The sequence below is a fragment of the Protopterus annectens genome, chromosome 16.part0, assembly GCF_019279795.1.
Source record: "Protopterus annectens isolate FY-2018-M chromosome 16.part0, PAN1.0, whole genome shotgun sequence".
Lineage (NCBI taxonomy): Eukaryota > Metazoa > Chordata > Ceratodontiformes > Protopteridae > Protopterus > Protopterus annectens.
Window position 1 is genome coordinate 788,956,494 of NC_056750.1, and position 23,946 is coordinate 788,980,439.

The following is a 23,946-nucleotide window of genomic DNA, read 5'->3' on the forward strand; positions in this document are numbered from 1 at the left end:
CACCCACCCTGTGCCAATGCCACAGGTGTGGCTACTGACATCACATCTCTCACACAGTTATGTAGGTCCCTCTGGTATACCTCCAGAGCAGCAGCCTGTAGCTGGTGAGTAAGGTGTTTGTTCAGGTTTGCCAATACACCAGTCATGTTATGGCCATGGTATATTCCAGGCACACATTTAACACACCTACCCATAATGCATGCTGTACATGTTCAAGTATTGTTGCTGTTAACTGCACTGCATCACAGTGGTAACCATGATGGTGTATCTGAAGGGTATGTAATACTCCTACAATATAACTAACATCCTATCATTGCAAGATGTGTGCACAGAGATGAACATAATGGTGGGACAAATGGTCTAAAGTAGGGACGTGTCTGAAACATTACCCTTATACAGTGCTACAACTGTGTATATACCACTATTACAATGGCAACTGTTACAGATCTACACTATGGCATATCACAATACTGCATTCCACAACACTTACAATCTGCAATGTGGTCCTAACATGACCAATGTATGTGTAATATGGAATCCTATGTTAGGACAGCAAATATGGAGAATACATACCTTCACAAACACTGGAAACATATGTGTGCATACACTCCAGATAACATATTGTGGAAGCAGCTTTTGAGGTACTGACAGCATGCATTCTTCATGAGTATGGGCCTTCCAGCAAGTACAGGTTCCCAATGTCACAATGATAAATGGTCTGCTGTCCAAGATGTTTGGCCATCAAATGTGCCCACTTACCTGCAACAGAGACAGCCGTGGCTTGCACACATCTTGCATGCCATGGAATGGATCCCCTACCCAACAGCTAGCACCCAGGAGTTGGACATGTAGCCATACCTCACCATTGCATATACCATGGCAAACAGTGCAGAAAGTCATGTATGTGGTGAGGATGTATGGGACAGGATTAATGTAGAAAATAAACAGATGGCCATCCAAGACAGATGACAACACATGTTGCAAACTGGTCATGCAGGCTGCCTAGTAACATGCCACAACACTGAAGGAGTTTCAGGAATGTTTAGCAAATACTGATTGTGCAGTAACCATGTCAGCAATTGCCTGGACTCTGCATAAATGTGGCCCATGGGTTAGGGTAATCAGATGGGACAGTAGTACCACAGGAAACATCAGCCAGGTCTCTCTACAGATAGCATATGCATAACAGCAAAGGTCCCAAAAAGGCATGCATTGTAATGTGTACTGGTATACTAAGACCATGTTGGAAACCTACAGATATTATCAATTAAGATACATGTGCTGCACTACCAACACCTCACCCCACCTCAGGCCCACCATCTCCATCTGTACCTTGCCAGTGCCAGTGTACACCTGTATGTTTGCCATTCATTAGCAGGGACTACGCTAGTACACATGGTGTTCATTGTTTGGTACACTGCAAAATGACACATGTAGGCCATAGTTGTCAAGCATCTGCAAAAAGGCTGAGGGTGGGGAGGGGATGTCATCATGACACAACAATGCACTGAAGCAGAGATCCAAAGGATGCTAGGAATGGCTATATCTGCACACAGTCAAGGATAGGAACTGTGGCAGACATTACCCTGACTCCACAGTAATAGTGATGCCACTGTGTGACCTCCAAGGGATGTGCACATGAGTTGACCTTGCAATCATGCAGAGATGGGGGACATTTGTAGGACAGACTGACCAAATACTGGCAAATGCAGATAGCCCATGCTAGTATACCCCTGCCAAGAATAGTGAATGCTGTAGTGCACATAACAGTAGGTGCAACAAACCATCATGATAAGGGTATGCACACATATGCACCCACAAATTGTATGCATCTCAATCAGCATCTGCACAACTAACACATTTGTTTGACACTGCATTTGATTGCACAGGTCATATGTCACATATCAGGTTTGTGTAATGTTAACATATGCAGTAATGTGGTCCCATGGCATATCAAGGAAGAGGGCATCATATCAATAAGGGTGTGTTCACTCCCCATAGCCATGGTAAGGTTTGATGGTTGCCAGTGTAATTGTATTTTATTTGTCATACATGCACCGCTGATGATGAGATCTGTAAATCAGACATCAGGCATTCACAAATTACATCTGTCCACATATCATCCCAGGTATGTGTCAGACAAACACATAGGGGCTGTGAGCAGAAGAGTAAACATAACTGACACATATATACACATTTAGCAATGCTGTGTACACCTGTGAGGTATGGTGCACAGTACATTCCAGGGTGCCAAACAGGTGCACAACAATACTGTGTACATGGGTGCAGTGTGTTCCAGGGGAAGGGGCATCACCTACTAACACAACCCATGCATCACAGAGATGTATAATATTGCTAGCAGGGATTCACTGTATGAAGCACTACAGATGCATTGGGGAATTACTAGACAACATCAGAGAGTGTTTCCAAATATTACTGTAGTCCACATAAAAAGTTAATAGAGCAACAGATCTTGCAACTACTGAACAATAGTTATGTATGACACTCTAGTGCATGACATCATTGAGTGACTGTAGTAGCCCATAATATATGGGGGCCATGCTCAAGATGTCTGGACAAACCCAGGGTGAACACTGGATGACATCAGGGAGTCTTTGAAAAAATGTCTCCAATCAAGTCAAAGAGGTAATGGAGTAACAGGTCATGTTTTGTGATCACTTTTCCACGCAATTAGAAGAATGATACGTTAATGATTGATATTATTGACTGTAACTATTCAAGACTGATGCAGGATGGGGAACTTAAGAGAATAAACTAGGAACGGTCTGTAAACTCAAGGACAGGTAAGTAGTATGGTGAATGTCAGTGTGTGTGTGTCTGTGTGTGTGTGTGTGTGTGTGTGTGTGTGTGTGTGTGTGTGTGTGTGTGTGTGTGTGTGTGTGTGTGTTGTTAAGCAATGATGTACAGGTCTTAAAGGGCATTTCTTGTTTTCCCCTCACAGGTGAAGACGTGGGTCAGGGTCCCTCCTGCAGGCAACAGAAGTTGGTGTCCATACAGACACTGAAAATTATGATATGTGTGTTGAGGCACAGGCGGGGTTGTCAGGATCTGAAGCTGCGCCATCGTTTGACATCCCATTGTTATCCACCCCATCCCCGCACACAGTCACAATGCCTATACATACCCCATCACCAGTAGCCATAGCAGAGGGACAGTTGGCAGTTAGTGGCATGGGAGAGGACAGTGTGTTATCTATGGCATGTGTGTCTGGACACAGCAGCCATAGCCAGATGTCTGGTGGGGTACCATATAGGCAGATGTATAGGGGTGCTTGTTGGAGGGCTGCTGGTCATTGTGTTCCTGGCAGAAGTGCCATATCTGTTACCACCAGATGCATGTTTCAGACTGTCATGGAGGCACAGGTACATATGGAATTGTACACCAGATAGGCTCTGAGGCTGCAGATGGCTACTAATTCAACTGTTACTGACAACATCTGTGATCTTGCAGGTGCCCTCCATTATTTTTCAGTGGTCATGGATAGACGGTTGGGTGAGATGGTGGGGATCCTCGACCGTGGAATGTCCGTGCTCAAGCATATGGTGGGAGTGGTCCGATGGCCACATGGATGTAGGCCAGCAACACCTACAGCTGGAGGTTGATGTGGACATGCAAGAACACCAAGCCACTCTTGTAGTGGCAGTACCAGCCCTAGCACTGCAGGAGGTGCACTGTCCACACCACAGCACAGCAGGCCACATGCACATGGCCCTGGCCAGTCCCAGGAGGGACCTAGATCCAGCAGACATATGTCATCATCAGCGGAGAGTACCATATCATGGCTTGTACCTGGTCATGCCCGTGGAACCTCTGGCAGGCACAGTTCTCGTGTCCGTGGCTGAAGACAGTGAACTGCACACCCTGCCAGGTATGGTCTGCAGCTGTCCAACAAACACCTGTATAGGGCAGCCACATGGCAGAACTGTGTGCATGCATACTCACAAACAAATTAAACCCCCTCACTTACACACATGGTGTCAAATGTATGGCTCAGCCTAGGTCTCTGGCAAACCAAAAACACACCCTGTGCATATGATGATACCTCTGCCACATCCCTGTCATCCATAACATTGATGCAGGGACAGGCTAATATGGTTCTGATGCACACAGTGACTGTATTATGGTGTGCCAATGTAATGCTGTGTAACATGTTGCCAGCAGTAATGTTTAATGCTTACATGCCAGGTAGTGTAGCTGTCCAGCCATAATGCATTATGGCTGTTATTAACACTGAGTGATTCCGTTTGTGTTGTAGGTGTCCATGTGTCAGCAGGAGGATGGTCTGCTGTTGTATCCTACACTGTGGTGACACCATGGCTGTGCCATATCCTGGGTACAGGTGAAAACATGTCACAGGTCTGTATAACAGTTACTGCATGTGCCACATGGCTGATAGGTCTGGGGGGTGGTGTATACATTTGAGTGCATGGTGGTTGCTGTCAGCAGCCCTTCTACAGTGGACAATGGTAAGTGTACTGGGTGATACACACCACATGTTTGTTTATAACACACACAGAGGCTTTGATGTTGATGCAATACACAGAGAATACTGTACACATGGATGGATGGATGGACCTCTGCAAGGAACACATTGTAGCCTATGTAATTCCTCCAAACCAGAATAAGCACAACAACACATTGGTAAATAATCAGTCTGCTAGTTTAATGTCATTGATGATGGTACTGGCAGGGTATGTGTCCCCTTCCCCAATGTAGTGCAATCCCCAACTCAGTAAACATAGGTGTTCTGGTGTGGGTGGCACAGCCCTACCCTATGGAGGGTGAGAGGTGCTGCAGAACTGCAGATAGTGTGATTGACAACTACTTAACCTGTTAACATGAACTGTACAGTATTACGGCCAGCTAAGCGGGAGGATACACTCAACAGTAACTGCAATGATGGTGGCTGTGTCCACAACAGCCACACCTAGCTATATATACCAACCCCAGTATCACTGCACACCTATACAGTGGGGAAGAGGGAATTTTCACATCTACCACTAGTTGTGATGGAATGTATTTCCACAGGATGATACCTGTGAAATGTTAGCATATGCCAGGTAGTTCTCGGATAGATGACCTCCTGGGACATGTATATTCTGCAAACGGAAGTAGATTTCTTCACATGCACACACACTCTTACTTGGCAACACTGAGACTAGACCCCTACCTAGGTATGTAGTGTTACTGATGTGTGTGGCCTTAATTGCACACACAACACAGCTTTTAGGATGAGGTGTGTTCCAGATTACATGTTACGTGAAGAACATCCCCAGGCCTGTACAGCATGGTAATGGGGGATGCACTGGTTGTTTATGGACAATACATAGTGTGGCATACTGTCATACATACATTGACAAACACATAACAGTCAGACAAACATCTGAGAGACCTGGGCTTATCAGTGCTAACTACCTTGTCAGTGTGTCCATTGTGTTACAGATAAGTTGCACACAGCACCTGCATAACTGGGCTTGATAGTGTTATCAGTTACCTGTATGATTGATGGTGACAGTAGTCCCCATACAGTGGAACATGAGACATGTACTGGGGGTACCACAGTGTAACGACAGTATACCCAGCACCCACACCGCACAGAGGATATTGTACGCACTGAAACCCATGATAACAGTTTGAAATACCCATCATCACACATTGACCAGGACTGCAATACAACCTCGTCTATCCCAAGAGTGCTACTACAGGGATATGCCTCTAATGCACATGCCACAGGCATAGAAGGGTGATGCACTGTCATGCCTCTCCTATGGTCAGCAACATCACTATCCCTAATACTGCATGGCAAAGCATATTGTATTAGGAGAATGTGGTCTCAGAATGCTGTACCCTACAAATATACACACATGCACACATACATACACTTGCCAGAACTCAGTGGGTATCCCATGCCTATCAACCCATTTGTACAACAGTGTTGTGCTGGTACTGCAAGGTCCAGTTAGCCCTTAGGGAGAAGAGTATAACAAGGTACATGTAATGTCTGGTACAGCAGCAGCCACATCTAACTATGGTAATGGGGGGCTGTGGGGGTTGTGAAGGTCCTCAGGGTATTCTCAACTACAGGTCCACAAACACACAGACACTGATATTCTCAGTAATGCACATTTGTCAGTACTGTGGTCCATTGGTGCAGGTGTTCATAGGTGTGTACTAGGCTATTGTCCATGGAGAGATGGGAAGTGTAGGGGATGTGTGTACAGTGGTATCATGCCACCTGCCATGTGCCAGCAGGCCATCTTTCAACAGATACCACAGGGGTGATCCTCAGGGTGAGAGTTGCATGCATCAGCCAATCATATGGTTGCCTCTTGCAAAGGGCTAGTGAAGTGCTCCAGTTGACATGTATGCAACATGTATTACATAACATGGTCAGTGTCTGTCTTGGAGACCTGTGCCCAAGCATGTTCTGTTGCCTGTGGTAGTGTAGTTGAGGTATCCATGGCATGTGGTATGTACAGGGTGTGGATTCCTAGCTGTGGCATTCATAACACAGCTGGGCAGACATGTCAGTGTCAGTCAAGCATAGATTGCCTGTAAGTAGCCAAGATGGATACCTGACATCTGCACATCTGTACAGAGGGCAGACAGACATCAGCTATCCCACTAGTTATGCATTAGGATGAATGTGTTGACAGATAGATGTCTGACACCGATAGGTATGCCATTGCAACATGATGGCAGCCCTCACTGACATGTGCTATACACACAGTAGTTTACATGTATTTCCACATGTCAAATCATTATCCAGTAGGAAATATTTAATGAGACACAGCTCACACACCAGGAACATGACAGTGAGGAGTCAGAGTCCATCATTGCATGCAGGGGTGTTCGGTTCCAGAAGTACAATCTGCAATCTAGTCATACTTGGAAAAGCACTGTCAACAGTAGTAACTTAATGATAAACTGCATGCTAGTGTGACTGCATATAACCTGGAATACTACCCATGTATGTAACATATTCAAATGGAAAAGAGTGTTGTACAAGCCATATGTACTCAGGTGTCCCAGACAGTAGACTCACACCCCTTGCTACTGTAATGAGAGCATATAGACACATGTTATGTACATGTCATTAAATACACTTATCAAAGATGTCATTACCCTGCTCTTTTATCAGACCAGAATGTGAGCAGTGGTTACCAGGGCTGAGCCATGCGTAGCAGGTTTCAGCATTGCTGCAATATAAATGCTAAGCACATTTGCACACTAATAAGTGAAGTATACATGGTGAAAGCACCTGTACATTTAACCATACATTAGCAGTGCTTACTGTCACACAAATCCGCACAAACCTGCTAAAAGCTGCTCAAAACTGCCTTAACCACTCTGTATCCAACAGCGCTTGTTCTACCCAGCAACAAAATAAACGGCCCTTGAACCCAAGACCCAGTACAGTATAGTCACAGCAGTTAACCACTAAACCATCATAGCTGTGAAGACAGTTGATTTTCTAATATATCTGTCAGTACACATACTGAATAGTATTAAACAACTGCTATGACTTCTACAATGGCATAGTACTTGTTAGTGATAATACGTTGAATCACGTATGTTGTTATATGTAAATATACACATATCAGATAAATACGGTGTGATACATCTGGGAAGGTGTATACAACAGTAATGTTTACACATAACAAGGATATGGATATATATATATATATATATATATATATATATATATATATATATATATATATATATATATATATATATATAGCTATAATCTATAAATATATGTGTGTGTGTATATATATATATATATATATATATATATATGTATGTATATATTTATGTATGTATGTGTGTATATATATATATATATATATATATATATATATATATATATATATATATATATATATGTATGTGTGTGTGTGTGTGTGTGTGTGTGTGTGTGTGTGTGTATATATATATATATATATATATATATATATATATATATATATATATATATATATATATATATATGTTTAACATATGTCCATAACATGGAGTGGAGTCATACCTCAGCACCAATAGTCAGAAACTCTTAGTGCAAGGGTATAATTGTAGACTGTTGCTACTGTCACAGGTGTTGTCTTAACAGAAATGTTGTGTGTGGGAGGTCACATCTGATATTGACATGTACACCATCAGTTACTGACAGACATTCTAACATCATCATAGTACAGTACCACAAATATCACAGTAATGGTCCTGTGGAATACAGCAGATGTATGACCAATAAATGTGGACAGTCTGACAGACTCTGGTCAGTCCAGAGGTATACACAGAACCCCTTAGTGCAAGACATGTAGACTAAGCCTGACAATTTGGATGTTAACAGCCATGTAAATGGGTATATCACGTAAATACTGGAATACATATGCTCACACAGTTTATGCATTCACACACTCCTGTCTGTCCTGACACATAATAACCTGTGGAGCAGAGGTCACAAGCCCACATACTACCCATCAGTTAGTGACATACATCTGTACAGCATCCCACTGCTTTGTCAGAAATGCACAACAGTTATGGTGGCCCGGCAGCCGTACATCTGACAGATATCTGGATATAACATCACACTGGGTAAGTACACTGAGCTGCTAGGCATGTCACAATGCACTGTGCAAACTATAGGCAGACTGCCACAACACTAGCCTAGATTTCGTATGGGGGAATACATATATTCCTTCAAATATAACAGGCTCTACAGTTATGTAACAGCATGGAGCAACAGACACCTGCGCAAAAGCGCATACCCATAATCAATGTGAACACATCCACAGCCACATATGGTAAACATGCTTAATATTACAGTATATGGACTGTCTAATCAACACCATCCTCATATGTGTCACTCACACTTTAACCCTACATATACTGGGCCAATATACGGTATATTCTGATGCCTGACTGTGATATGGGACATGTGTGTGTTTGGCCCTACAAACATGTAAGCCAATAGGGTACCATACACTGGAGCAGCATGCAACATTAGATTGAACAGGATCAAGAAGAATGACATCTACCACAGTCTGTACACAGGCCCAAGTACATATTCGCAATACACACTCTGTCAACAATCATTATAAGTACACAGACCTCACTACTGTACACACTATGGCAGAATGCCCAGGTTTTGTTTTCAAATATAACCCCTACTATACATAACATGTCTAGCAGTCTGATATCTCACTGGCTTGTTATCAGGTATGATGTCAATAAATAATGGTGTACTGAACACCTCTTACTGCATGACATATGTACAAAGGTTGACATAGTTGTGGCTGGAGGCACAAACACAGGGCCAATATTGACATGTTGCTGTGATAACCTCATACATTTACTGGTGTAACAGGGTTTGTTGTGACATATGTCTTGAGGGATATGAAGTCAGTAACTCTCATGGCTGTCACCATGTACTGAATGCAATCCTGAGACTATGCTACTGCATTTCTAAAGGTACATAATCTGTGAGTAACATAACACATGTAAGACTCCAAACACTGGCCAGTCTACAGATAGCCTTACAGGAGGGAGTTTCCTCAACTACATAACACTGTCATGACAGGTATTAAATCATGTAGATCAGCCATATCCACACAGACCCTGTTAAACCAACATTACTTCAAATGCAGAAGAGCAAGACTTGCATTCTGTAGTCATGTCTGGAACATCCCCTCCTGTTTGTTGGCCTGTCTCCACAGTGTATGTTGTAAGAGGTATCTGCCACTACCCTCTGTGCTGCTGTTTGCCAAATGCTGACATGAAGTTCTGCTTACAGTGAAAGAAAACGGCAAACACCCACTTGATGTTCCTAGTTATAGAAGTGTGTTTCCATGCACTTGGCTATGAGAATGTTACCACAGGTGTTCCACATGCAATCAGCTAGTGGGGTACTGCAATTCGTCCAGAGGCCATCAGCTGATCATGAGCATCACTTACAAAACACAAGCTGCTGCCTAAGCAAAGCAAGTGTCCTTCTCCACATTCTCCAGAGAGGGAGTCAGAGAGACAGACAGAGACAAAGTAAGAAAGGGAGGGGTAGGAGAGTAAGAGCTAAGCATGTTTGTGTCACGCATTTACCAGTACATGGTTTCAAACCTCTGCCTATGTATTGCTATTACATTTCTATGCAGTTATTGCATGTGCTACAGAGCTTCCATGTTGGAGAGTTGTCCAAAGGTATATTTGAAGGTGAGTGACATCAGCAACAGTGATAAAGAAGGGATAAGTTAGGTGTAGTACATGTGCCTGTCCACAAGAACAGGTGTCAAGGATTACACAGCCACACTCTTTCATGGACTCACACACATTATCACAGTTGGCAGGGTCAGGATTAGAATTCCTAACTAACTAGGTTGCTACAATACAGTATTACGCAGGTATCACATGCACCACAGAGGTTATCAGGCTGATATATGGGCAAAGGGTATGTCAAAGTGACTGACATCAGAAGGCATGCTTCAGTAGGGCAATGGGAGGTGTAGTGAGTGAGAATGGCCTCCAAACCATTAATCTCCATGCACACACACAAACAGACACAGGTTTGCCAGTACTTACATGCATGGGTTCATTGCTTCACAGGTGTTTAGTGGCTGACTGTACCAGAAGGCTGTAACAGGCTAGGCAAAAGGTATACCTTGCTATCAGGTCACATGATAATGGTCTGCAGTGTGACTCAGGGGTGCAGTCTGTGGACTGGCTCACACAGGTGGGTATTGTATTCACCATCCACTCATCTGGATTACTATTGTGGGTGGCCAGTGCTGTGCAATGCTTGCCATGTATGTGTTCTATATTCTATAACATGGATGGTGTCTGGGATGTGCACATGTCCCACATGCATGTTCTGTGACATGTGGAAGTTTACCTGGGGTGTCTGGGGCATGTTGTGTGGACAGTTTTTATCATCTGATGTGGCATTCCTGACCTCATGTGGTGAGAACTGGCAATGGAACTCAGGTTGACCCTGCACCTACACTGACAGCATGATACAGGTATTCACTGGTGTTAGTGGCCTCTGTCCATACAGGACATGTGTATAAGGCATGGTATTTCCTTTGCATCTTACATTTGCTGACTCTACAGTTGTTGCAGGCGTCCAGGGTGGAACATAGCAAAGGACCACTGTATGCAATGATTTGCCTATTGTAGGGATGGGACAGGGTGCCATGTCCTTTGTATTCCACTGCAGTCACACCATGGTTACTATCTGGAGGCAATATGCAGGAAACTACCAACATAGTGGTTGTTGCCTAGCCAAGTGTGTTTGTGTATGAGACATGGGTGGAGACTGTTCTCTGGGTAATACATGAGTTGCCTATATTGTTCCCCAATCCATAATGTCACATGTAGGGGGTATGGATTGTCTACACCAGCCTCTCTGCTGTTTGAAATCTGTTGTTCTTTTAAGGTGGATATTGTGACATATAATAGGCCCACCATATAGGACATTTGCAAAACCCGCTGCACAATGAGTCCTGTTATTACACAATCACAGCTATCTCCACACAGGATACTGATGACAAACACACACGCGCACACACACACACACACACACACACACACACACACACACACAGTTTCACAGTTGCCTTGTCTGGAATTAGAACTCCTACCTAATTAGTACATCATACTACAATATTCCACATTTATAGCACATGTCACGGAGCTTACAGGGCTACGTTTTCCACAAAGGTGTATTTCAAAGTGAATGACATCAGCAGGCGTGCCAAAGTAGGGCAATGGAAAGTGATTTGACTGTGAATGGCCTCAAAAGCAATGATCTCTACACAAACAACCACACACACACACACACACACACACACACACACACACACACACACACACACACACACACACACACACACACACACACACACACACAGTTTCACAGTTGCCATGTCTGGGATTAGAACTCCTACCCAACTAGTACTTCACACTACAGCATTACATAGTTATAGCATGCACCACAAAGCTTATAGGGTTATTCTTTCACCAAAGGTTTATTTCAAGGTGAATGACATCCACAGGCTTGTCAAAGTAGTGCAATGGAAAGTGTATTGACTGTGAATGGTCACAAAAGCATTGTTCTCTACAAAGACAAACAAACACACAGAATCTTACAGTTGCCATGTCTGGGATTAGAACTTCTACCTAACTAATACATCACACTATAGCATTATGCAGGTATAGTAGGTGCCATGGAGATTATAGGGTTACTCCTTCCCCAAAGGTGTATTTCAAGGTGAATGACATCAGCAGGCTTGCCAAAGTAGGACAATGGAAAGTGTAGTTCATAGGTTCATAGGTTCATAGGTTGGTACTAGGCTGTTGGCCATAGGGCCTATACAAGCCTAGCCATAACAATTCCCCCTGGCTATTTCTTCCCACAATATTTACTTCCCTGGACCCATACCTAGCAGGGCAACTAACATGATCCTCAGGGTGAATTTCCTATCTCCCATCCAATTGTTAAGGTTCCTTTTGAACAGGGCCAAAGAGGCATTCTGCTTGGCATGTGTGGGCAGTCTATTCCAGAGTCTGGGAGTCTCTGGGTCAGGAACCCATCCCTCCAGCATGTTTTGTTCATTGTGATGACAAGGTTTAGATCCCTGGAGCATGTGGCTCTGAGGGATTGGGATTTCTTTAAGTGTAGAAAGTCCAACAGCTCTGGGTTTGACATGGCCTTGTATGTTAAGCACATATTGATTCTGATTAAATGATAAGGGACAGAGTATACCTGGATGATTTTTAGATGGTCAGCATAGAGCATCTGCTTTAGGCCTGTGATTCTTTTAGTGAGGTATTTCTGCAGCCTTTCTAGTTGTTGCAGATGTCTTGAGAGGTACATACCAAACAGGGCATTGCATTCTATAATGAGTCTACTGAGAAATGACTACAGTTTGACAATGACCTCCTTTTTTCTGGATGAAAAGCCCTTAGTGATGAGGTGTGCCACATAGGTGGATTTCCTGACTGTTGTGGCGATGTGGTTATCAAAGTGAGACCACTGTCCACCTGTGTCCCTAAGTCTCTTATCACACTTTCGGTGTTTAGTGTACTGCCACCTATGTGGTAATTCATAGGTACATGTTTCTTCCCAAAGGGGATAACTATACATTTCTTGGCATTGAGCTTCAGCCCATGGCTCTGGCATCAAGCATCTGTTTCTGTAAGGCCCTTTTGTAGAATATCCACATCATTTGGGGATTCAATAATGGCTCCCAGTTTGCAGTCATCTGCGATCTTTGTTAGCCAGAGTCCCTTAGTGTTGGCCTGTACTTCAGAGCAGTAGATGCCAAACAAGAGCAGTCCCAGGACTGAACCCTGAGCTACTCCAATTGTCATTTGTCTGGAGCTGGATTTGGAGTCAGCTACTTTTACAGTGTGGGTTCTGTCAGTAAGCCAGTTGGCAACCCATCAAGTGATGTAGGGATTAATGCCCAACTTAGTACATTTATCTATGATTCCAGACTGGGGGATGGTGTCAAATGCCTTGGCAAGGTCTGGATAGGCTGCATGGACCACCTTTCCCTCATCCACAGCTCTGGAGACTGATTTGAAGATGTCAATCAGGTTCAGAGGACAAGATCGGCCCTTCACAAACCCAACCTGAGTGGGGTCCAGTATTTGAAGGTTGCCAATGTCTTTGTTTATAAGTTCCATGATAATACGTTCTGTGGCCTTGCAGATCAGGCTCATCATACTGATGGGGTGGTAGTTCTGAGGATCCAAGATTGATCCCTTCTTGTGGAGTGGAATAACTGTAGCTGTGCGCCACTCAGTCAGCACAAAGCCTGAGGTGAGCCTATGATTAAATTCACTTAGTTCATTTTGTAGTTCATGTATTACACAGCCCGGGATGTTGTCTGGTCCCATGGATGCTGTATTATTAGCTATGGAGAGTGGTTTTTACCTATGTGGCTGTTGTTACTGGAATCTGGCAATCCTTCAATATTGAGATGGGCTCTTTAGGGGGTGAGAGTTGACACTGAATCCATCTGTCAGGATATTGGCAATATCCTTGGGATCAGTATATTTAATGCCATTCTGTTGTAGCTCAGAGCAAATCTGAGCATTGCCATTTAGATTCCTGACATAGCTATAGAACGGCTTGCAGTTGTCTTTGGAATCTTTGGCTGTATTATTTTCATAACTAGCTTTGGAGGATTTTATGAGAGATCTCAGCTTCTTCTTGAGGCTTGTAAGGGAGTTTTTTTGTATCCTGGGATTTTACTCTTTTCTGCAATGGTTTCTTCCTTTTGTTGTAAAGTTTGTTTATAGCAGGGGACCACCAGATTGGCTTCCTTTTCTTGGAGGAGTGTGTCTTCTTTCAACGTGACAGTATGGCCATATCCTGCTGTAGTCATACCTCACAGCTGTACATATTCACACAGGTTACCCAGAGGCAGGGCTCATATTTCTGGTCATTACCCCTTCACATTGTGGTTTACGAGCAGGTTTGTAGCCACCCATTCCTGTGTTTGCAGGCAGGGATAGTATGTGCACACAGCTAAGTTTCAGACTTCACACACTCCATGGTGTCCATGCTCCCCCCCCCCCGTTATTCTATCGTCTTCCGAACATTATGCAAACATTATCTGATAAGTTCCCTATAGTTATCACTTCATCCCAGCAGTATTTAGAGGTTGGTCCACAGTTCATGCAGTAGAACATGGTGGACATGCTACTGGGATTTGTTGACATGGCCTTGCATTTCGGTTCTGTGGACTGTTTTATGTTGTTATTTGGGAGTCCATGAGATAACATACTATTGGCAGTACAGGTGAGACACAGGCTTTTGACAGAGGACTCTAGAGCATTTGATAGTGATGCAGGCCATTTGTAGCAGGCCGTTGCATTGTGTCACTCCTACAGTCCCAAGCTGCAAGCCACTATATTCCCCTGGGGTGACTGGGTAGGTGTACTAGATGTTAATGTCAATAGTTTCTGTCTTTATTGATCTAGTGGTGTGGATGCTGGCAGGGTGCTGCTTATAGCTAGGGACACACCTGCATGGGACACCTCTTCAGCATGCTGCATTCTGTGGCTATTCCCATACTGAGGTGGGGGTCATATTGTACTCATTCCCAGCAGCAGAGATAAGACCTGTGAGGCACCTGTGGCTGGATGCATGTGTGCTATGGAAGATACTTGCAGTTGGCTCTACAGATATATGTGGGGCATTCCACTTATGCTGGCTTGTGCAGGGACATCAGAAGTTTCTCAGTACTTCATACCTGTGACTTTTGTGGTCTGCCAATCTTTGGCCAGACAACATCAGTATTCCATACTACAAACCCAACTAATGTGCTGCTAACCTGTGTGTACAATTCCAAAGGTGTGTCCATTTGGCAGTAACATTTTATACACTCTGTCTAGGATACTTCCACCTGCATACTGTTTGTATTTCTGGGCCCACATTCATGCCATGTCCATCTTTCAGATGGTGACAGATATTACATCCAAACAATTATTATGGCTTACTGCTGTAATGTGTCTTGCTGGGATGCATTGTGTTTGGCACTGCAGTTGTGAGAACTTGGCCCTGTCATCGGCAGTACTGGCCATTGGCCACCAGGATACAACCAACCATGCCTACATGCTGATCACTTCCACACAATATACAACACACAACAACCTAACACACACAGCCCTGCATATTGTACACATGCTGCAATCTATCCTGCTACTTTGGCCAGCTCAGGTAATCTGTGCTCCACTGTTATTATACCTACACATACATGTTACTACATTTCTACATAGGATTGTTGGGGGGGGGGGTACACCTGACAACTGTGCACATTTGCTATGACTGTACTGGTATTTCAGATACTCCATGTTATTCTGTATTTTGACCTTTCATACAGACTAGAGGCATATCAGTGTGCTACAGTTGTTAGGCTTTATTGACCTACATTTCAGTTTCAGACTTCTTTCCCTTCAGAACTAACATCCCACGGCTTGACCTGTTGTACTTTGTCTGTGTAGGTCTGGAGGGGGCTGTTCTCCATAGCCATCAATCAGAGACCTTAGCGCAGCCTTTCTTTATGTTTGTCTATACCAGTCCTGCTGGCTGAGACTGTTGTTCGGTATGTGTGACTGCAGTGGGTTTTGTCACCTTGTCTAGTACTGGCTACTATATTGACACCAGTATTTGTTACAGATTCCATGCTGCTGATATAGGTGTCTACTATCTGCTGGCATCCCATTCAGCCACCCGATTCCCTTGCATGCTCACATTCAAACCATAGATACAAGTAGCAGAACATACTACTCCATTCAGCAATTGATAGGGAAAGTGACTTACCTTGTGGCTGTGCCAGTACTGAGGATGGTGCTGGAGGGCTGACTATGTCGGATGCACATAGTGCACTCTCTATACATGGTTAAGCACAGGTAGTGTCATGTTTAACATCCCTTTTACTGTATGTGCGAGTCAAAGAGAGGTGTCATTCTCTGGATTCCTACCGTCTCAGTGTATGTGCTATGTATAGCCTCTTTGTCAAGGTCTGGGCATACTGGGCATGCCTCCTTCTGTCTATGGGGCAGGCTCAGGTTGTTCCTCCTCTGAGTCACTCTGTGCCTGTGCAGGCCTTGGCAATGGTGGGGGGGCTGTGTGGCCCTGCCCCATGCTGTTCCTGCTGCAGCTGTTTCCGCAGGATCATATTGTGTAGCATGGCACATACAATGACAATTTGGGTACATGTAGCTGGTGATTACCGCAGGCTCCACCGGATATGTCCAGGCACTGGAACCGTGACTTGAGCATCCTAAACACACACTCTATTATGATTCTGGCCTGTGTGTGCCTCACTATGGAGTTCTTGTTCAGGTGTTTGTGCATTTCTGATGGATGTCATCTGCCACGGTTCCAGTGCGTAACCAGCATCCCCCACTAGGTGGCCATATGGGATGTCCCCATTGGCAAATCTCTGGTACAGCTGTATCATATGCCAGATGTGGGAGTCGTGATAGCTTCCAGGGCTGCCAGCGCACACATTTATTATAATGACCTGGGCATCACACATGACCTGGTAGTTGATGGATGGGAAGCCCTTGCGGTTTATATAGACTCTACCCCGCTTGCCAGGTGGTGCTTTGATGTGTATGTGCATGCAGTCTACAGCACCCACTACCTCTGGGTATTCTGCTATTTGGTGGAAGAGGCATATTTTGCTGGTGAATGCCTCATGGGTGTTGAAGAAATGTATGTGCTCACCAGCTTGTGCTGACATGGCATCCAGGAACTGGTGGAGTACCCTGGATGCTGATGCCTGTGAGATGCCCATGATATCCCCAGTTGATCTTTGGAAGGTACCTGTGGCTAGTATTCCTAAGCCTACACATACCTTGGTACACAGTGTGGTGGGTTCCCCTCTGTTGGTTCTGTGTGTGAGGTGTGGCTGGCACAGCTCAACAATTTGCTGTAGGATGTCCCTGTCCACCCTATAGCGCTCAACTATCTCCAGCTCATGTAGCCCCTGGTAGGTTATGCTGGGTCTGTACACTCTTCTCCTTCTCCTCACTGTGGATTGGTCATCAGCATTCTCATCCTCACCACCCTCAGCCTCTTCCACATGTTGATTTATGAGAGCTAATGCAGCCCCTATCATTTTGTTGCTTTTGTTAGGTAAAATGTCCCCGTTTCTGTACACCGGTGGTGTAGAGTTTGTGGGAAAAACCAGAGGGAAAGATGTTTGCATAGTTTATAGTAGTGTGCTGGGCTGGGCTGCTGCCTGTGTAATTGGCTGATTCGAATACATTTCACCTGCCAGCTATGCTAGTTTTCCTTGATTACCTTCCTACTGCTGTTTTCCCTTCCCATTGTCTTCCTGTTTAAGCCCAGGGGCGCGCCAAGCAAACACACTGCTCTGATGTGAATGGAGCTGCTACTTCCTGGTTTACTTTTTTTTTGTTTAAACCCTGGTGTGTGGCATGCACACCCATTTAGGCAATGTAAAGATTGCTAGGCAGCTTCAGACACACCCCCTTCCTTAGCTCTGCTAAACTAAGGGCAAACCCGAGCCACAGAGCTCCAATAAGCTTACAGTATGCCTGACACACCCTCTATGATGTCAGCTAACTCTTAGGCTTGCACCATGGTTTTCCGGTGCCTACACAGTTGGGTGCAGGCCAGCCATGAGGGGAAATCTGTGATTCAGTACCATTCCCCTCATTTGCATAGGATTGCCTGCTAATACCTAGTTACAAGTCCCGCACTGAGCCTTTCCCCTTAGCAACCACTATCCATTGGCCTTGTTGTCTTCTGCCTGCCATTGACTATAATGGCAAAACTGGGATTTTTACCTTCATTTTCCAGCCGATCCCATTTATGCACCGCTGCCCCAAGCTTAAATGCCCGAAATTAGCCAAAAAAAAATAAAAAATTATTTTTTTGGCAACTGTTTTCCATGCCAATGGCCATATATTTGGCCATTGGCATGCTTTCCACATTATATACACCCTTTATTTGGAGCTGTCATGGCTCTGTTTTGTAGTTTGCAGAAATGTACTCGGTTACTAACCGAGTACATTTCTGCAGGTTACACTAATCCTGCATGGATGGCTGCCAGCTTCCTGGATCACTAATTCACCTAATTTGCATGTTTTTTACATGAAAATGAGGATAATTAACATACAGGAGCCGTGTCCATGCAGGAATAGTGCAGGAATGCTTGTGCACATCCTGGGAGCTTGTTCCTGGATCTCTCGTCAGCCATATTGCCTCCAGCAGCTCCTGCACTATTCCTGCACACTCTGCAGAGCTTACTGAATCCTGGGGTATGTCTTTTAATGAGAGACAGGCCATGTTGAAGTTAATGAGAGATAATAGTATAGTAATTCGTCCTCCAGATAAGGGGGGACCCATAGTGTTAATGGATTTTGACGGGTACAAAGATAGGATGAAAGAGATATTAAACAATGTTAAGTTTTATAGAAAGGTTATAATGTTTGACAGATTAAAGATGGTTGATGCACTGAAAACTGAGCTGAGGAATATGTTAAGAAATAAAATGTTGGATTAAGGGTTATTTGACTAGTTTTATATGGAACATCCTAAAATACTAGTTATACAGGGTCTCCCAAAAGTACACAAGAATCCTACTAGTCCACAGATGAGGCCCATAGTGGCAGAACAAAAGTGGTGTACTGAAACAATGTCTATTTTTTATGGAGAAAAATTTAAGACCATTTATTAACTCTAACACTCACATTTTGCAGGACTCTAGACAATTTTTATGTGATTTATATGATTTTACTAAGGCTATTTTTAAAAAAGGTGAATGGTATTTGGTTACACTCGATGTACAGTCCATATTCACTGTACCAAATACTATAGGTATAGAATGGGTTAAAAATTTTTTACATGAACAGAATTGTTTCTCGACTGAGAAGGATGAAATGCTATGTGCTTTGGTTAAGATGATTTTATATAATAATGTCTTCTTTTTAATAGGGAATACTATCTGCAGATAGATGGCATAGCTATGGGCACATCATGTGCCCATAGCTATGCCAATCTTATCATGGTAGTATGGGAGATGGAATATGTATTAGGTAGTATGTTAGGCAAACGTAATTTTCTACAGAAGATTCGTGGATGACCAGTTTTTCACATGGGAAGGCACTACTAAGGAATTGTCAGATTTTTATAATTATATTAATACATGCACAAACTTTTTAAAGTTTGTGATGACTTCTTCAGATCGGGAGTTTAGTTTTCTGGATGTGTTAGTGAAGGTAAAGGAAGATGGGGCAATAGATACTATGACATATAGAAAACCCTGTTGCAAGAGCACTTACTTGCATCAAAGCAGTATGCACCCACATTTCACTTTTAATAATATGGTGAAGAGGCAAGCTATAAGAACATCTTGAGTTAATGCTAGTGAAAATTTTAAGAAAGAACTGAGAGATCTAGAAGAAAGGTTTGTAGCAAAGGGGTATGATAAAAAGGAGGTATCTGATAAGCTAGTTGAAGTAATACAAAGAAGAGTGAATGAAGAAAGGCCTTATTTTTCCTCAGATCCACCTGCATGTGTGAATAAGGTAGATGAGCTTAGGTGCAGGATACCAGTAACATATTCTAAGGACTCTAAAGGTGTAGCTGACATTATTAAAAAAGGGGGGTGTCATGACCACAAGTACAGAATTGAAAGCTATAATAGGTGAATGTCCCAGCATAGTTTAGAAGAAAAATAAATCTTTAAGTCAGCTGCTATGTTACCCCAAGAGTCTTATGGGGTATGATAGCAGAAAACAATGACATGATTCTTATAAAAATAAAAATAATACTAGACCTTGTTATAACTGCAGTTTTTGCAGTTATATAGATCAGGCAGGTGATTTTTTTCACCCAGACCAGAGCAAGGTCTATACATTTTCAGTGGAGGCAACTTGTAACAGCAGTCATGTGGTTTACCTAGCAGTGTGTAATACCTGCAGTACATTTTATGCAGGTAAAATGGACAGAAGACTGAAAGAAAGGGTAAAAGAACATCTGAATGATATAAGAAATACTATGGTTAGGAACGCATTAGCTAAGCATGTAGCACACTTCCCCAGAGCATGTATTTAGGTTTCAAGTTATAGATATGGTGCTGGAAAGTCTCAGGGAGGTGATATTAGAAATGAAACAGAGTGTTTAGAAAGCAAATTGGTTATCAGATTAAGAGCAGATACAAGGCCAGGACTTAATGATAAAGTAGTATTGAAACCAATGGTGAAAGCATGTCCTCTTTTTAAATAAGAAGGGAGTTTTAATAAACTCCATTTCAACCCCCCACCTTTTATACACAGTCACCTTTTATACATGTTTACTATTAGTACTGCATATTTTTAAAATGTTATCTCTTTAAGAGTTTTATTAGGATGTCATGTGATTTTTTTTTTCATTTTGTTATTTAATGGGCATTGAATTAGATAGATTTTATGCATCTGATGAAGCAGTTGTAATATTGTAAAAGTGTTTATGCCTTTGCCTGTGCCTGTTTCCTGAATAAACTGTTGCTGGTTTTATGATAGCCTGGTGTTGCTTCATCTTACTTTTGCTTGTTGACTGAATTATTTTTATTCATTTATTTAGTTTACCTTTCTTGATCAGAGGTAGTCCGACTGAGCTGCAAATAGCCCTTTTTCAGTGGAGGCCCTGGAATAAAAGCTCCAGAAACATTATACTATACAGTAAAACATTTGTTATACAATACAGTAAATCAGTTTCAGAGGCAAATAATCAAAGAAGGATGACAGAGATATTTTTGCTGGTATTTACAACATTCTGCAAGTATCAAATATTTACAAGTCATTACTAATAATGGAGTCAATGTGAGAAAAAGACATTCTTACAGTCAAAGTATATTTTCAATGTAGACATAGGTTACTTTGAGTTGATGATTTAAATAAGGTACAGTATGTAGGGAGAGAAGTTATGCTGAAGAATAGGAAGTCAGAGTTTAAGGGAAACATGTAGTCAGGCTAGGTGGTATAGAAGTGTTAAGACAGTAAGAGTAGACCTTAAAAGTCAGGAGAAGTGGTCAATTAGTGAGCAAGGTGGGGGAAGAGTTTATGGTGGATGAGTACAGTGGCAGGACCAGAGTGTTTTTAAGTGTTCTTTGGCAGCTGCTTTGAATTGTTTAGGTTGATTTAGTAATCTAATTTGAAGTGGAAGCTTGTTCCATGCAGTGGTAGGATGGTAGCTATATAGGTTGCTTCCCATTTTCATCCTGGGTTTATATATAAGTAGTAACTCTTGGTCAGAACTATGGAGTGATCTAGTTGGAGAATAGTGGAATATAAGGGAGGATAGGTTAAGGCAATAGAGAGGGTGATATATTATAGAGTGTAAAATCTGAAGCTGAGAGAGAAAAAGCAGGTTGGGTAGTTCCAGCCAGTTTAAGTGTTTAAGTGAGACACAGTGATGAGTTTTATAAGTATGTTGGGCAGACAATCTGGCTACCTTATTATAGGCTGAGTTAAGTTTTGCTAGGAGTGTGATGTTAAGGTTTGTGAGTACTTGAGAACCATATAGTAGACTGGGTAATAGATAGATGTGAGATAGGGTTACTTTAGCTTTGCAAGTGAGAAACTTTCTATTTCTGTATAGGAGGCCTACTTTCTGATGGGTCTTCCTGATGCAGTTGTTGATGTGCAAGTCAAATTTAAGTTGAGCATCAAAAGTGACACCTCAGAGTTTCGTGCTAGGTTCAGGTAATATTGGAATCTTATTAAGAGACAGTATAATAAAATTAGATTTCAGATGGATAAGAGTTTTTGGGAGAAAGAGTAGGAATTTGTTTTTTTGGGGGATTTAGGATTAGTTGGTTGTTGGTGAGCCAGTTTTCTACTGATGTAAAGGCTGCTTGAGTAGTAGAGATGAGTCCAGAGGGAGAGTCAGAGATAGTAATAACAGTAGAATCATCTGCTTACTGAACAAGAGATGACTGAGGGCAAGATGTATAGAGTAGATCAGTGAAGATATTAAATAGCAGTAGACCCAATATGGATCCTTGTGGAATGCCCATTTTTATGGGGAGGGAAGGGGAAAGTGCAGAGAGCCATTTCACTGATTGTAATCGATCAGAGAGATAGCTAGAAAACCAAGTGACAGTAGCAAGGGAGAAGTTAAAGTCAATTTAGTGAGAAGTAAAGAGTGTGAGACAGTATCAAAGGCTTTAGAAAGGTCTAGAAATAAACAGGAGACAAGTTTGTTGTTATCACGGTCCAAGGAAATAGTGTTGGTAAAGGAGATTAGGGCAGTACTTGTACTGTGTTTTGGGCGGAATACATGCTGAGTAGGAGTAAGTAGGTTTTACTGTTCTAGGTATTGTAGAGTTTGCTTGTGTATGCATTTTTCAAGTAGCTTTGAAAGGGGTGACAGAATGGCTATAGGTCTAAAATTAGAGATTTCTTGGGAATTTCCTCCTTTGTGGATAGGTAATGTATACAATCCTTTCCAGATAGATCGGACTTTAGACTCAGAGATGGAGCAGCTGATCAAGATAGATACAGGAAAAGCAATAGTATCAGCTGCTAGCTGGAGATAGTAGGAAGGACTATTATCAGCAGAAGTAGAGCAAGGTTTTAGTTTGGAGAGTAGAGATTTGATATAATTAGTAGATACAGGTTGAAAAGTAAAGGGTTTAGAGGAGTTAGAACCAGAAGGAAGGACAGAGTAATTTGGATCATTAGCTGGGGGAGGGGGTTATATTAATCATCTTTGTTATAGTGTCAATAAAGAAAGAGTTAAAGATAATGGCAGTGTCTTCAGGTGCACTATTTGGGTAGGCATTGGGGCTGGAAGGGTTTCTAGGATACAAAATTTGGTTGAGTTCCAGAATTTGTTAGGATTAGATTTCAGTGCTGTAGGATGGTTGAAGTAAAATTCCATTTTATCTTTAGCAATTTTAGCTGCGGTGGTGGTGCTGCGGTAGCGTTGTCGCCTCACAGTTAGACGTTACCCGTTCGATTCTCAGTTAGAGCATCTTCTGTGTGGCGTCAAGCATGAATGGGCGTTCCCTTTGTTGAAGGTTGTGCATTAGGCCCGGCAAGCCAGCATGTAAAAATCTACTGCCAATCATTAGCGGACCGGAGTTCCGCTGTGGCGACCCCTAACCGGGAAAAGCCGAAAGACACAAACAAATGTGTTTTTAGTCAAGTTTCTAAGTTCTCTGTACTTTTGCCAGTCATAGGGGAGTTTAGATATCATGTGGTACATTTTCTGGAAACAGCATGAATAAATATCTCATAGGAGCTAGTAGGCTATCCATAGTATGTGAACTGTTTATGGAGAATTCTGATAAAACATATAGATAATACATGGCATCAGGATTGACAGAATGCAGTTTTAGAAGGGAAAAATATATTCACTTTTGAGTTTAATATATTTAGAAGTACAGAAGGATATTT